We start from the raw sequence: 12,333 nt of genomic DNA on the forward strand, positions 1-12,333 counted from the left end.
TCCAGGAGCCACTGTAATTCCCATATCCCAACAACTCAAACTCTTTCTCCTTCTTCCATTGTCAACTGTTTAGTAGTCAGGGCCTTCTCAGTGCTTATTCCTCCACTTCTCTTACTTTATTCATGACCCCAATGTCTTCTTTAGCCAAAATAAAGCTTCCCCAATCACCCCAACTCTTGTCCTCTCTCTTCCCTGATTCCAGGCTCCAGGTTCCTTCTTTCTCTTTGACCCACTTGCCATCTGCATGAAACCCTCCTTTGCTGTGCTCAGCTATAGAAATACAAAACTCCTTAACACGAAATTCCATCACTTTTATCTTGCCCACTTTAACCATCTAATAAGATAAGTCCATGCCTTTGTCTCCCACACACCCTGCTCCCTGCACTGTCTGGGTGTTTCGCGCCAGCACAACCAGGTTCAGTGAGGCTGAGGAGCGGTAGTGAAGGGTTAAAAAAGACAGACCAGAGAATACAGCTGGGAATAGGTCAGATCACTGTGCCTGGATCAGGAAACAGTGACCCAGCCTGAAGCTGAAGCTTTATTTTATAGTCAGAGCACACAAAGCAAAACAAGGGAAGTGGTCAACATGTTTACAATGTTCTTGTGAGTTTCACCTTTTTTGGTAGCACTGGTTGCACCTCCCACAGCCCATCAGCTACCTAGGAAGGAACTAGGGAGGACTATAAGGTTAAGCGTAATTATTTTAGGAGTGCTCTGCCCTCCTTGCTGGGACTTGTTTGTGGCTCTTTTACAGGTCAGTCCGAGGCTTAACCCTATAGCCACTCCCTACATCTGGGAAAACAGTCAGTTCCTCCTGTAGACTTTTGTGAATGCAGGTGATTTCTTTCAACATGCTCTCCAGCTCCTGGGCCTGCTGCCTCAACTCTTCAGCCGAAGGAGCCTTTGCGCCTTTGCGCCCTCATGTAAGTGCTTTGACTCTTTCACTAGCTGGATTACATCCACGAGAAGAAAAAAACCTGCAGTGGCTATACCAGCGATTCTGGCTCCTTTGCTCATTGTGAGAGCAGTGCCAGCAAAAGCTTTCTGCAGCTGCTTGCTGCTTTGGCCTGAGATTGCCCCAGTGCGCATGACACTTGTAGCCTCAGCAGCAAAGAGAGGATTGGATTTGGCCAGCCTGAAGGCCTGGCAATTCTCCAAAATATCTACCAGGGATTGGCTGCACTTTTTTAAGAGGAGCCCAATTTTGAATGTGTTGCGATGTAGATCCTCCATGACCAAGTTCCCTGTGTCATTGCCACTTGACACTAGGCGGCTGGCTTCGGCTTTTGCTGACTTTTTCTTTGCAAAGTCCACTATGCCGGCGGTCACACTGGTCACAGAAGCTGCTGCCCCCAGTCCCACCCCAGTTGCCCAAAGAACCAGACTAGCTCCTGCTGTCACAGGTGCCAGAGACAGGCCAACAATGGTCAGAATGCCAGACACAATGCCCGTGGAAGAGGCCGCCACTTGGGTGATGGTGCAGTCCTTGTGAACCTTGTCAACCTCACCTGCAAGTGCGTAGAGCTTTCCTATGCATTCCTCAAGGTCCTGTTTCACATGAGGAAACGCCTTCATAAAGGTATCCACATACAGCTGGTCTGCTGAGAACATGTCTTTGTCCTCCACGGCCATGAGTGCTTCCAGCTGGCTCAGGTCTTCATAGAGTGCATCTGCTTCATCCCTGTAATAATGAATGACAGGTGATTAACGAAGGCAGGTGTATAAATTGCTAAAGCTGAAACCACTGGTTGGATGAGCTAGTGCAAGAAGCCCTGTTCTCTATGGTGGGAACATGTGCATCTACTCAGAGTCTCTGAGATTACATCACATTGGCAGCCGCCCATTCTGACTGTAAGCGGTCACCAAGCCACACTGCCTTCCCTCTCGTCAGGGTTACTCCAGGGAGAACAGAAGAGGGTCCCACAAGGAGGTCAGGGGCCCTCCAGCCCACAGTCAGGGTGTGGAGGACATAATCACCCAGGATCCTCTACCCCCAGCAGTGAGGGGATCAAATCAGAGAAGGAAGAAATGTGCCCCCTGCCCCTGCTCGGCCCTCCATTATTAGGCCCCTGCCCTCCTCAGTCCTGTGCCCAGGTGCCTCAACTGCCTCACTCTAGTCCCAGCCCCGCTGCCAAGCCTTCCTACCAATCCTCCCACCAGGACCACCTTGGCTCCATCCAAATCTGGGCTCTGACCCTGCTTCAGGTCTCTCTGGGCCTCTGGACAAGATGGCTGCACTTGCTTTTTCACCCTTGATCATGCAGTTCACCCCAAGGCTTTCACCATAGTCATATCAGACAGTCTTGCCATTCCATTGAAGAGGGAGATGACATAAGCCCACAGCCCTAGAGTTGGGTGGAGATACAGTTAGTTTTCAACACAACATAGTCCAGCTTCACTCCAGCTCTCCGCCTTCCAGGCCAGCAGGACCCTGCAGAGTCTGTACAATCCCTTTCTTAGGGAGAGCAGGCTCTCTAGCCACAATCCCCAGGGACACACACTGTGCCAGGAATTTTCTGGCTTGTCCCACAGGAAGTCCTACGTGGTTCTCATATCCAACAGGAAGACGCTTGGGCCCTGTCTATTCCCAGCATCTTTTTAAAAGTTCATGTCAACTGCCCACCTACTATGTGTCAGTCATTAGGCTAAACAGTTTACACGAATTATCCTATTTTCCTCACAATGAAATAGAAATGATGAATAAGACAGAGAGTGGTTAAGTAACAAGCCCACGGTCACGTAACCTTCTCCCGGCAGGCCTCATCTCCTCTCAACCGGGGCCCTTCTCTGCCAACAAATAATATGAAGGAAATGTTCCTCATGGACTGTTGAGAAAGAACTTCTTCAACCCCAAGCACAGGACCCTGCCTGGAGGAGTGTGCCTGCCAGAGGAATCTAGATGCAGGGGAGATGGGGTGACAATACAGGCATCCCCTGGAGGTTACCTAGACAACTTGGCTGCAGCTACAAATCTCTTCCAGGGTTCATCACTGAGCAGGCGTTGCAGTTTTTCTTTGTTCCTTGGGTCCATTAAATATTCAATGACTTCAACAAAGTCTTTGCCCTCTAGATGGAAAGAAAAAAGAATAAGGTTAGAACAAATTGTGGTAGAATGAAAATGGAATTGAGTATAAACAAGGTGGTTAAATGTTCATCTTCCTGAGCAGCTGTCATCTAGGGGACTTTTTTTAAAAATCTGGGGTACTTTTGTTGAGTCGCCTGGTGTTATGGACAGAACTGTCCCCCCAAATTTATATATTGCAGGCCTGATACCCCATGTGACTGTACTTTTTCATTTATTTTTAATGTTTTTATTGCTTTTTATATAGAGAGGAAGGGCAAAGTATAGAGGTGGAATCATCAATATGAAACAAGCATAAATCAGTTGCCTTCTGCTAGCCCACTACTGGAGATCAAACTCGAAACCCAGGCATGTGCCCTGAATGGGAATTGAACCAGTGACCTCTTGGTTCATGGGTCAATTGTCAATCACTGAGCAACAATGGCCAGCCCCCATGTGACTGTATTTTATAAGGTTAAATGAGGTCATAAGTGTGAGACCTAATCCAATATGAATGGTGTCCTCATGAGATGAGGGAGAGACACTAGTTCTCTCCCTCCCCCACTTGTTTCTCTCTCTCTCTCTCTCTCTCTCTCTCTCTCTCTCTCTCTCTCTCTTTCTCTAAATCAATAACTTTTATAAATCTTTTAAAAAATGTGTGACTCTCAGGGATTTGGGAGACTCTGAAAATTCAGATAAGGGACTGGGGACTGGTGTATTTTTTGTGTGTGCAGAGACAGGATGGATATGTGTTTCCTGCCATTTACACACAAGACATATTATTCGTATTTCACAGAAAAGAAAGTGAAACTCAGACAGGAAAAGAAGGCCCAAACCAAGAAGCAGAAAGCTCAAAGATGCAATCCAAGACCAACCATCAGACATTTCCTTACAGTAGGTGGAAGCCTCCTTATGTTTCAAAAGTTCATGTGATTTCTGAATTCTACCCTAGAGTTCACCTATGGGATTTTTATAAAATTTGAAAATAATGTTTCAGATCACACACCACTGATGGAGTAAAACTACCAGGCAAAGAGGATTCTTTCTGCTTCTCACAGGTGCTCCAAGGTGGCAGTGGAGGGGTGTGTTCAGGTGGGTGGGGGTTGGAGCCTCAGCTCCAATCCTGTGATCAATCAGTATCAGCTCTCCCCCCTCCAGGCTGGTCTCAGGGGCCACAGCCCCTAGTAAGCACCTCTGACCCCACCCTCGCCCACTCCTTAAACAAGAGCTCATCTTGTTTATCCTCAGGAACGGACCTGAGAGTCTGCTCAGGAGCTGCAGGCTTCTGATCTGTCCTCTCCTCCCTTATGCTGCAACAGGAACAAGTTTTATCCTCTCCTGGGGGGTGATTTGGTTGCCTAGGCAATGAAGTGTTGATTTGGGTGGTTGGAGGGGTATTTTTTCCTTTTCTTGCTACACCCCCTGAGGGAGAAAGTAAACCTGGGTTTAGATGGAGGGAACCCAGAGCACTGCCTCTGTGTATTTGTGGGCTAGGCTGTGGGTGGGTGTGGGAAATAACAAAGTGGGCCTCTGCAGGGGTATCTGAGATCATCAGAAGAAGTTCATGCCTGAGGGTCACACCTGATACGCAGGTGTTTATAATTGGGAGCACAGGTCAGGGACCCAGCACAGCTGTGGTAGATGGCAGTTCTTTGGAGGGGAGGGTTTCTACAGGAGCTAGCAGGTTCCAGGTACAGGGACAAGAAATTCCCACCTCCCATGGGCTGTCCTGGCCTTGTTGGAGTCATTGCATGAGTTGCAGAAGATGGGAGGCAGTGAGCAGCCTGAGGAGAGAGTTAGGAAGGAGGTCCCCACATAGACTTCTGGTTGAGGGGACTCCCCTTGGTCCCCCTTGGAGGCTCAGGGACACTCATTAATTTCCTTTCAGGTTCTTGATTCCTGTGTTGCTTAAACCATCCTGGAGGCACCTCCCTCAATTCTAGATCATGAGCAGGAACCAGCTAGAGAGAAGGAAGTTGACTACCTGGGCAGATCCTGTCAGCTTCTGAGGTCATGGTGTCAGCAGTGGGATCTCAGAGTTTCCCCTTCAGCTCACCAGTCTGTGTCCAGCTGGAAGAAGGTGTCACTTCACCCTTGGGGAAGCGAAAACAAATTGTGGGGTTGGAGGGGAGCCAGCTGAGCAACAGGGACCAGCGAGGGGCTCTGTTTCTGGTGTTTCTTTCAGGGAAGGCCGCAAGTGCCAAGATGGACTCAATCCACTGTGGTTTCCTGTCTGCCAGCCTCTGCTGGGTACTATTTAAGAGAAGGTACTCACCTCACTCCAGCGTACTCTAAGCCAAGTGACAATCCCATTGTCCTGTGGTGGCACAATGAGAAGACCATCAGGCAAGGAAACACACAGCTGAGGAGTCATAAAACCAAAGAGGGAATAAAACCAGGAAGCAATAAAACACGAAAGATGGGAAGGAAAGATGGGAAGGAATGTTTTGGAAATGACTTGAGGTTGCGGACATTTGTGTTGACTAATCACTCAGCTAATATTGATGGTGTGTCTACCACAGGCTCCTTATGAGTTCCCTCATCAAATACTCCCACACATTCCACGTGGTCGGCGCCATGGTGGCTCCCATTGGGACGTGGAGGAAACCATCACAAGCTCTAGGTTTTCACCTAAACTCGGGTTATCCCTAGTCTCACAGTAGTGCTAGAGCTAGGACTCCAGTCCAAGTCTTCCTGGTCCCAATCCCAAGTTTGTGAGGACTACGCTCGACTCTCTTTTATATACAAAAACATTTATTAATGTATCTGTGTTACTTGTCAATGACTCTTCTCATTCCCAAACGATGTCTTGCACCCTATGCCAAGTCTCTGAGGTGATAAATTCCTGGGGCTGTAGCTTCCCAAGCCTGCACCCCTCTTGCTTCTGCAAGACCCTCATCCCCTAAGGCCCTGGGGTCCTGCGGCCCTGGCCCCAGCCCTGCAGCCCTGCTGTGGGCTGCCCAGCCCTCCTGACGCTGCCCGGTCCTCTCTGCTTCCCATGCCCACTGGTAGATGTTAGCATCTTTCCAGTTCTTTGTGAAAATAGTGCAGAAACATCCTTCAGGCATAAAGTTCGCCTGCATTTGAGATTGCTTCCCTTAAGATATTTAATAAATAGAATGACTGGGACAGAGGATATCACCATATAAAAATTCCTTTATGCCTAGAGTCACACTCTAATGCGAACAAATTGCACCAATTTACATTCACGCTCACAGGATATGAGGTGTCCATCTTTTCCATCCTCTAGTTCAGAGTACTTTTTAAACACACACACACATCTTTCTTTTTAAAATTCTTTTTATTATGCTAAAACATGCACAACATATAACTAACCACCTTAACCATTTTTAAGGGTACAGTTCAATAGTGTTAAATTATATTTTCACTGTTGTGCACCAGTCTCCAGAGCTCTCTTCATCTTATAAAACAGAAACTGTGTACCCACTAAACATTCCCCCACCTCCCAGCCCCTGGAAACTGCCATTCTACTTCCCATCTCTATGGATTCGAGTGCTTCATTTAAGTGGAATCACACAACGTTTACAGTCCTGAGATGGCTTTATTTCACTTAGCATAGTGTCCTCAAGGGTCATGCAGGTTAGAACATGGGCCAGAGCCCTTCCTTTTTAAGGCTGTAATTTTTCTTAAAGGATTTTTGGGAAAGTTTATTTGAGCCAAACTGCATGAGATCTAAAATGCTCTGGAGAATAACAGTGTCTCAGCATCTTCTCTGCATCTGAAATGAAGGAGGGGATGTAAGGAAGGTTACATGAAGTTGGGAGGAAGCAGGTGGGGATTGGATTACAGGACAGTCAACAAGAGTGTGGTCTATTCTTTAAAAACAAATAACACCCAGAAATATTTATATTTTCTTTACAGAGAGGAAGGAAATGGAAGAGAGAGATGGAAACATCGATGAGAGAGAAGCATCCAGTGGCTGCCCCCTACATGCCCTCTGCTGGGTTTCAAGCCCAAAGCCCGAGCATGTGCCCTGACTAGGAATCAAACTGGTAACGTTTTCATTCATGGGCCAACACTCACCCACTGAGCCACACCGGCCAGGCCAGATTGTGCTCTCTGGAGAGTGGTTATTTCAAAGGTGAGTTCACCTAGATGCACAGAAACAATGGGCAGGACTTGCTTAAGGAAAACAAACCTTGTACTAAAAAGTATATGCCTGGAATGTGACCCCCGCCATGACCTGCCCAGCTAGAAATTTGTGATCGCATCACCCTGTGAGGGTACTTTGCATAGAACCCATTTTTCATCCACGGTCCCCCTTTTGATCACAAGTCAATTTGAAGGATGCGTGGATGACCAACCTTTGGTTGGATAACATGGACTCATAGCGCTAGGAGGGCTCTTTCTTAGGAAGTGTCAGTGTCCACCTTGTGTTGGTGCCCATTGGGATGGGGCAATACTGTAATCACGGGCTCTGTGTTGAGGTCAAATTTTTCCAAAATGGGACGGGCAGGTAAAGGGACGGCAGTCACATCTTATGGCCATCATTGTGAGAAAACACTCTGGCCCTGGCTGGAGCAATAGATGTTCCTCTCTCTGTCTCTCTCCATCTCAAATCAATAATAATGAAAACACTCTGTATCATTTCTGTTCTATGAACAGTCATGAGGGAAACAGACCTTTCCATGGAGAGGACTCTCTCAGTTCTGTCTGGACTATCTTACCTTGGAGCCCAGGGAAGAAAGGAAATGCTGATTGTCTGTAGTTTTATTGTTAGAAGCAAAACAGCATTTATCAGTTACCGCTTCTGAGACCTGCCTGAAAAAGAGAGCCAAGGGACTTGCCGGTACAGTGGGGCCTTGACTTACGAGTTTAATCCGTTCTGTGACAGCGCTCGTAACTCAAATTACTCGTATGTCAAATTAAAAAGTGAAGGAGTGAGACACGTGATGCTGGGCTGATGTTGTGGCGTTCACTGTGACGTTCGCTGTGCCAACTAGCGGTGGGGTATCTGAAGCTGGCTCGTAACCCGAATTTTAGCTCGCAACTCAAAGCAAAAAATCGGCCGAGAGACGGCTCATATCTCCAAAAACTCGTTAGTCGGGACATGCGTAAGTCAAGGCCCCACTGTATATTAATAGCTGATACTAAGGTGGCTCACCTGTGTATCTTTGCTCTGCCCGGGAATGCTCTAAGACTTTACAAATAATGACTCACATTCTCCCAATAACCACGGAACTGTGTACCATTTTTATCTGTAAACACAGGGCCAGGTCTATTTTCTGCTGCCCCTACTGTCCCGGGCACCCTCTGGGCTCTTGGCACTGATGGCTCAAGCCTGGGGTGTGTGCCATGGCAGGGACACAGAACAACCAGCCACTCAACCACACAGCGAACCCTTTTTCAGTCTCAACTGAGTCACTCCATTTGGTTTTCTTGTTGATCTTGATGAAAAAACTATGACTCAGATTTCACACAAATTTCCCCCACTGATTTAATGTACTTCTGGCAGTTCTATCAGCTTTCTGAGAGTTCCATTTATTTCCTCCTGTTTCCTTCCTGCAGCCATCACATTTTTATATGAGGAGAAAGAGGAAGAGAAAAATGAAAAACTGATTCTGACGCCTGGCCGTGAGCAGGACATCCCAAAGCCGCCCCTCCCCCAGGTGGGCATGCCCAGCTCTGGGACTCTGGCCCATTTCCTTTCAGCCCCTCCCACTCCTGCTCACTACCTACTGCCAGGCACTTTGCTTCCTGCACCAGAGGCTCCTTGAAGGCTGTAGGTACCATTACATCTGTCCTGCATTAGGAAGAGGACACAGATGCAGACGAAAGGGAGGAGGAAGAAGAAACAAAAAGCTTGCACAGCTCTGGCTGGTGTGGCCCAGTGGGTGTGGTATCAGCTTGTGCACTGAAGGGTGGAGGGTTTGATTCTTTGTCAAGGGCGCGGACCTGGTTTGCAGGGTATACCCCCGAACCAGGTCAGGGCACAGGGCACATGTGAGAGATAACAATTGATGCATGTCTCACATCAATGTTTATCTCCCTCTCCCTCTTCCTCCCTCCCTCCCTTCCACTCTCTCTAAAAATCAATGGAAAAAAATACCCTCCGCTGAGGATTAATAAAACAAACAAACAAACAAACAAACACAAAAGGTTCCTCCAAAATCAATCAATCCTAAAGGAATCTAACCAAAATGAGAACTATAAACGTGGGGAAAGAAATGTTAAAACTCATGTTGAGTTGCAGAAACATAGCTAATGATGACACAAATCCCAGAAGCCATAAAGGGAAACTGTGAGTGATTTGACTTCGTAACAATTAAAGACGGTAAAGGTGACCATCAGCCAAAGCAGAGCAGGAGAGGCCGGGCACTGTGTGCAGTAGGTACGCGGACCACAGGTGACTCGCTGTCCACACCACACAGGAGCCTACGGATCAGCACGGAGAGACTGAACCCAGATTCTTAACCATGGGGAGACACAGGAAGAAATCATTCTCAGGGAAGGGGCTTGCCCAGCGTCAGGCAGCTCCTGGGGGCAGAGGAGAGCCCACCCCTCCTGGTGCTGGAGGCTGAGGAGGGATGTGGTGTGAATAAGGCAGCAGCTCCCAGGGGTGTCTCTGCTGTACAGACACAGGGATCTGGGCTCAGGCTCCTCCAGCTCAGACACCCAGGACACCTCCTACGTCTCCCATCCCCCACGGCTATGAGCAAGGCCAGCAAAGAGCAGGGAGGCAGAGCCCACCCACCTCCTGCTCAGCGTCTCAATGGGGCACCCGGGCCAGTCATTCCCCTCTCAGGGCCTCAGTTTCCCACAAGGCCCGGCACTAAGCTGAAAGGGTGAGTGAAAAAATGTCATGATTTGAAATCTCAAAGGAAATCCTTTGCCCCATCAGCCTCAGGGCAGCCCCAGGGGTAGCCTCAGGGCAGCCAGGTGAAAAGGAGCAGAGGCTCTCACTCACCTACCATCCCCCACCTCCTCTACCTCCTCCACATTCCCCACATTCTCCTGTCTGCCTCCTCCACTTCCCCCCACGTCCCCCCACATCCCCCTCCTCTGCCTCCTCCACATCCCCCTACTTCCCCCACATCCTCCTACATCCCCCTTTCCTCTGGGGTCACTGGCTCCTGTGTCAGGGAGTCCAGGTCTGAGCTGAGCTGGAGGGAGGATGTGAACCCACCTGAGCAGTGTCCCCCTCCCTCTCCACTGTTTAGGGGCACTGGGGTAGGGAGGAACGTCAGACAAATTGGGTTCCAATATGGGCTCTGCCACTGCTACGGTGCCCTTAGGCACATTGCCACTCCCCACCCACTCTCCCCCAGCTTAGGTTTCCCTCATCTATACAATAGCGACAATAATCCTTGTCTTAGAAAGTGTGAGGATGAGAAGAAGGGGGAGGGGCTCCTACCCTCCCAACTTACCTAGATCTCCCTCTGGCTGATTTGGAACAAGACCCACTTGTTCTTAGCTGTGCACATCCACTGGGCAGCTGTGTCTGCACAAACACCTCTGGGTGTGGAAAACTGAAAGCAAATACCCAGGTTCTAAGAATCTCAGGGTCAAGAACATTACCCAACCTGCACCAGGCCAGGCGAGCCCCGCCCTGCCTGCTGACGCCTTAGACCCGTGGTTCTCAACCTTGGCTGCACATTAGAATCACCTGGGAATCTTTGTAAAATCCTGATTTCTGGGCCTCGTCCACTGGAAATTCTGTCTCTTTGTTATGGGGTGGGGCCACAACATTGGTAACAAAGAAACAGAATTTCCGGAGGACGAGGCCCAGAAATCAGGATTTTAAAAAGATTCCCAGGTGATTCTAATGTGCAGCCAAGGTTGAGAACCACTGGCTTAGAGCAACCCTAGGTCTGACCTCCGAGGTCCTTCTCCTCCGCTCAGCCCATCCTGCCTCCCTCAGGTTTCTAGAAGGAAGACCTGGCATTGACAGACAATGGGATCCTGGGTAAATTTCTCCCTCCACCCCATGGGCTTGCCCCCAGAACCCTCCTCTCTCATCCCCTCCCCGGCCCCCCACCCCCACCACACACACACTCCCTCAAATGCCCCCCTTAGTCAGCCTTCTGATCCCAAAAATGAGCACATCCCTGAGCACAGCAGATGCTCATTGCCTCCTTGCATTGCCTTGGTACCTGCTCTTATTGAAGGCCCCGCCCAGGCCGTTTCCAGACATTTGCTTTTGTAGGTCCTTCTGCCAGGAGCACCTGCTTCTCCACTTGGAACAACATGCTCATCCTTCAAAGCCCAACTCTGGGATCACCTCCTCTGAGAAGCCCTCCAGCATCTTCCCCTCCCAGAGTCTACTGTCCCCTGCAGGCTCTGCTCCCCTGGCCCCTGGGGGAGGCCCAAGGCCACTGTGTCCGCGTTTCCCCTGACGCTTTAGATCAGGCCCCTCTGAACCTGTCCCTGGTGGCAGAGTCAGAGCATCGGAGTGACGGCGACCTGTCCGAGGAGGCCCTCCCTGGTGGCCATGGCCGTCTGTGGGAGCACAAGTTTGTGGGCGTCAAGAGAGAGAAGCTGGCTGTTTCCTCTCCGGGCCCCTTTCCCCTTGACAGCAGATCTCTCTATAGGAAGCCCAGTGTCGCCGTCACACAGAAAAGTCTGAAAACGGAAGGGACGCAGGGCTGAGTGTGTGCCAGGCACCATGCGGGCACCTTCCCGGCCTTTCCTATTTGATTCTCAGACCGGCTCCAGGAACCATCACCTGGATTTTACAGATCAAGAAAGAGGCAGGAAATGGCTCTGCCTATAAGTGGTGCAGCTTGTTAGGTCGGAGAGAGCCCAGGATCAGATACATGTGATGAGATAATGGACTTCCCCTGGAATTTCTCACAGATCAAGGTGCCAGACACAGATACCGGCTTCTCCCTGAATTCACATACCCCCACACAGATAAGATCTTCATCCTGAATATTCCACCCATTCCCTGCAGCAGAGAATTCCTCAGCTCATGTCCCCGCCCCTCACCCAACCGCAGTATAAAAAAAGCGCCCCCCTCCCTGTTGGCGTGAATCCACGTGCCCTGTCCTTGGGGTACGTGGGTCTCCCGGGGACACAGAATAAACCTTTTCCTTTCCTTTCTTTTCTGATTCACTGGACTCTATTTCTTGCGCCGCCTCCTGAGCCACCTAACCTAACACAGCTGTTGGGCTTTTCCTCTTTGCCCTCCTTACCCCGCCAAGGCAGGGCTGGGCATGGACCCCAGAGGCTAGCATGGCCCCTCCATGAGGCCTGCTTATCCCAGACAGATGTTCATGAGTTGCCATGGCCACCTCCCCCCTCTTCAGGGA

The 12,333-nt window shown here is 49.6% G+C and overlaps 1 pseudogene across 1 annotated transcript; it reads right to left on the bottom strand.

The window, feature by feature from the left end:
• Nucleotides 1-748: 748 nt before the first annotated feature.
• On the bottom strand, nucleotides 749-5,076 carry LOC308514178 (apolipoprotein L2-like; annotated as a pseudogene). Its single transcript has 3 exons — nucleotides 5,046-5,076; nucleotides 2,946-3,066; nucleotides 749-1,681 (listed from the first exon to the last, which is right to left on the bottom strand). The product of its transcript is annotated as an apolipoprotein L2-like (transcript).
• Between the last annotated feature and the right edge of the window lie 7,257 nt (nucleotides 5,077-12,333).

This window comes from Myotis nattereri (genome assembly GCF_964212035.1).
Source record: "Myotis nattereri genome assembly, chromosome: 2".
In the NCBI taxonomy this organism is placed as follows: Eukaryota; Metazoa; Chordata; class Mammalia; order Chiroptera; family Vespertilionidae; genus Myotis; species Myotis nattereri.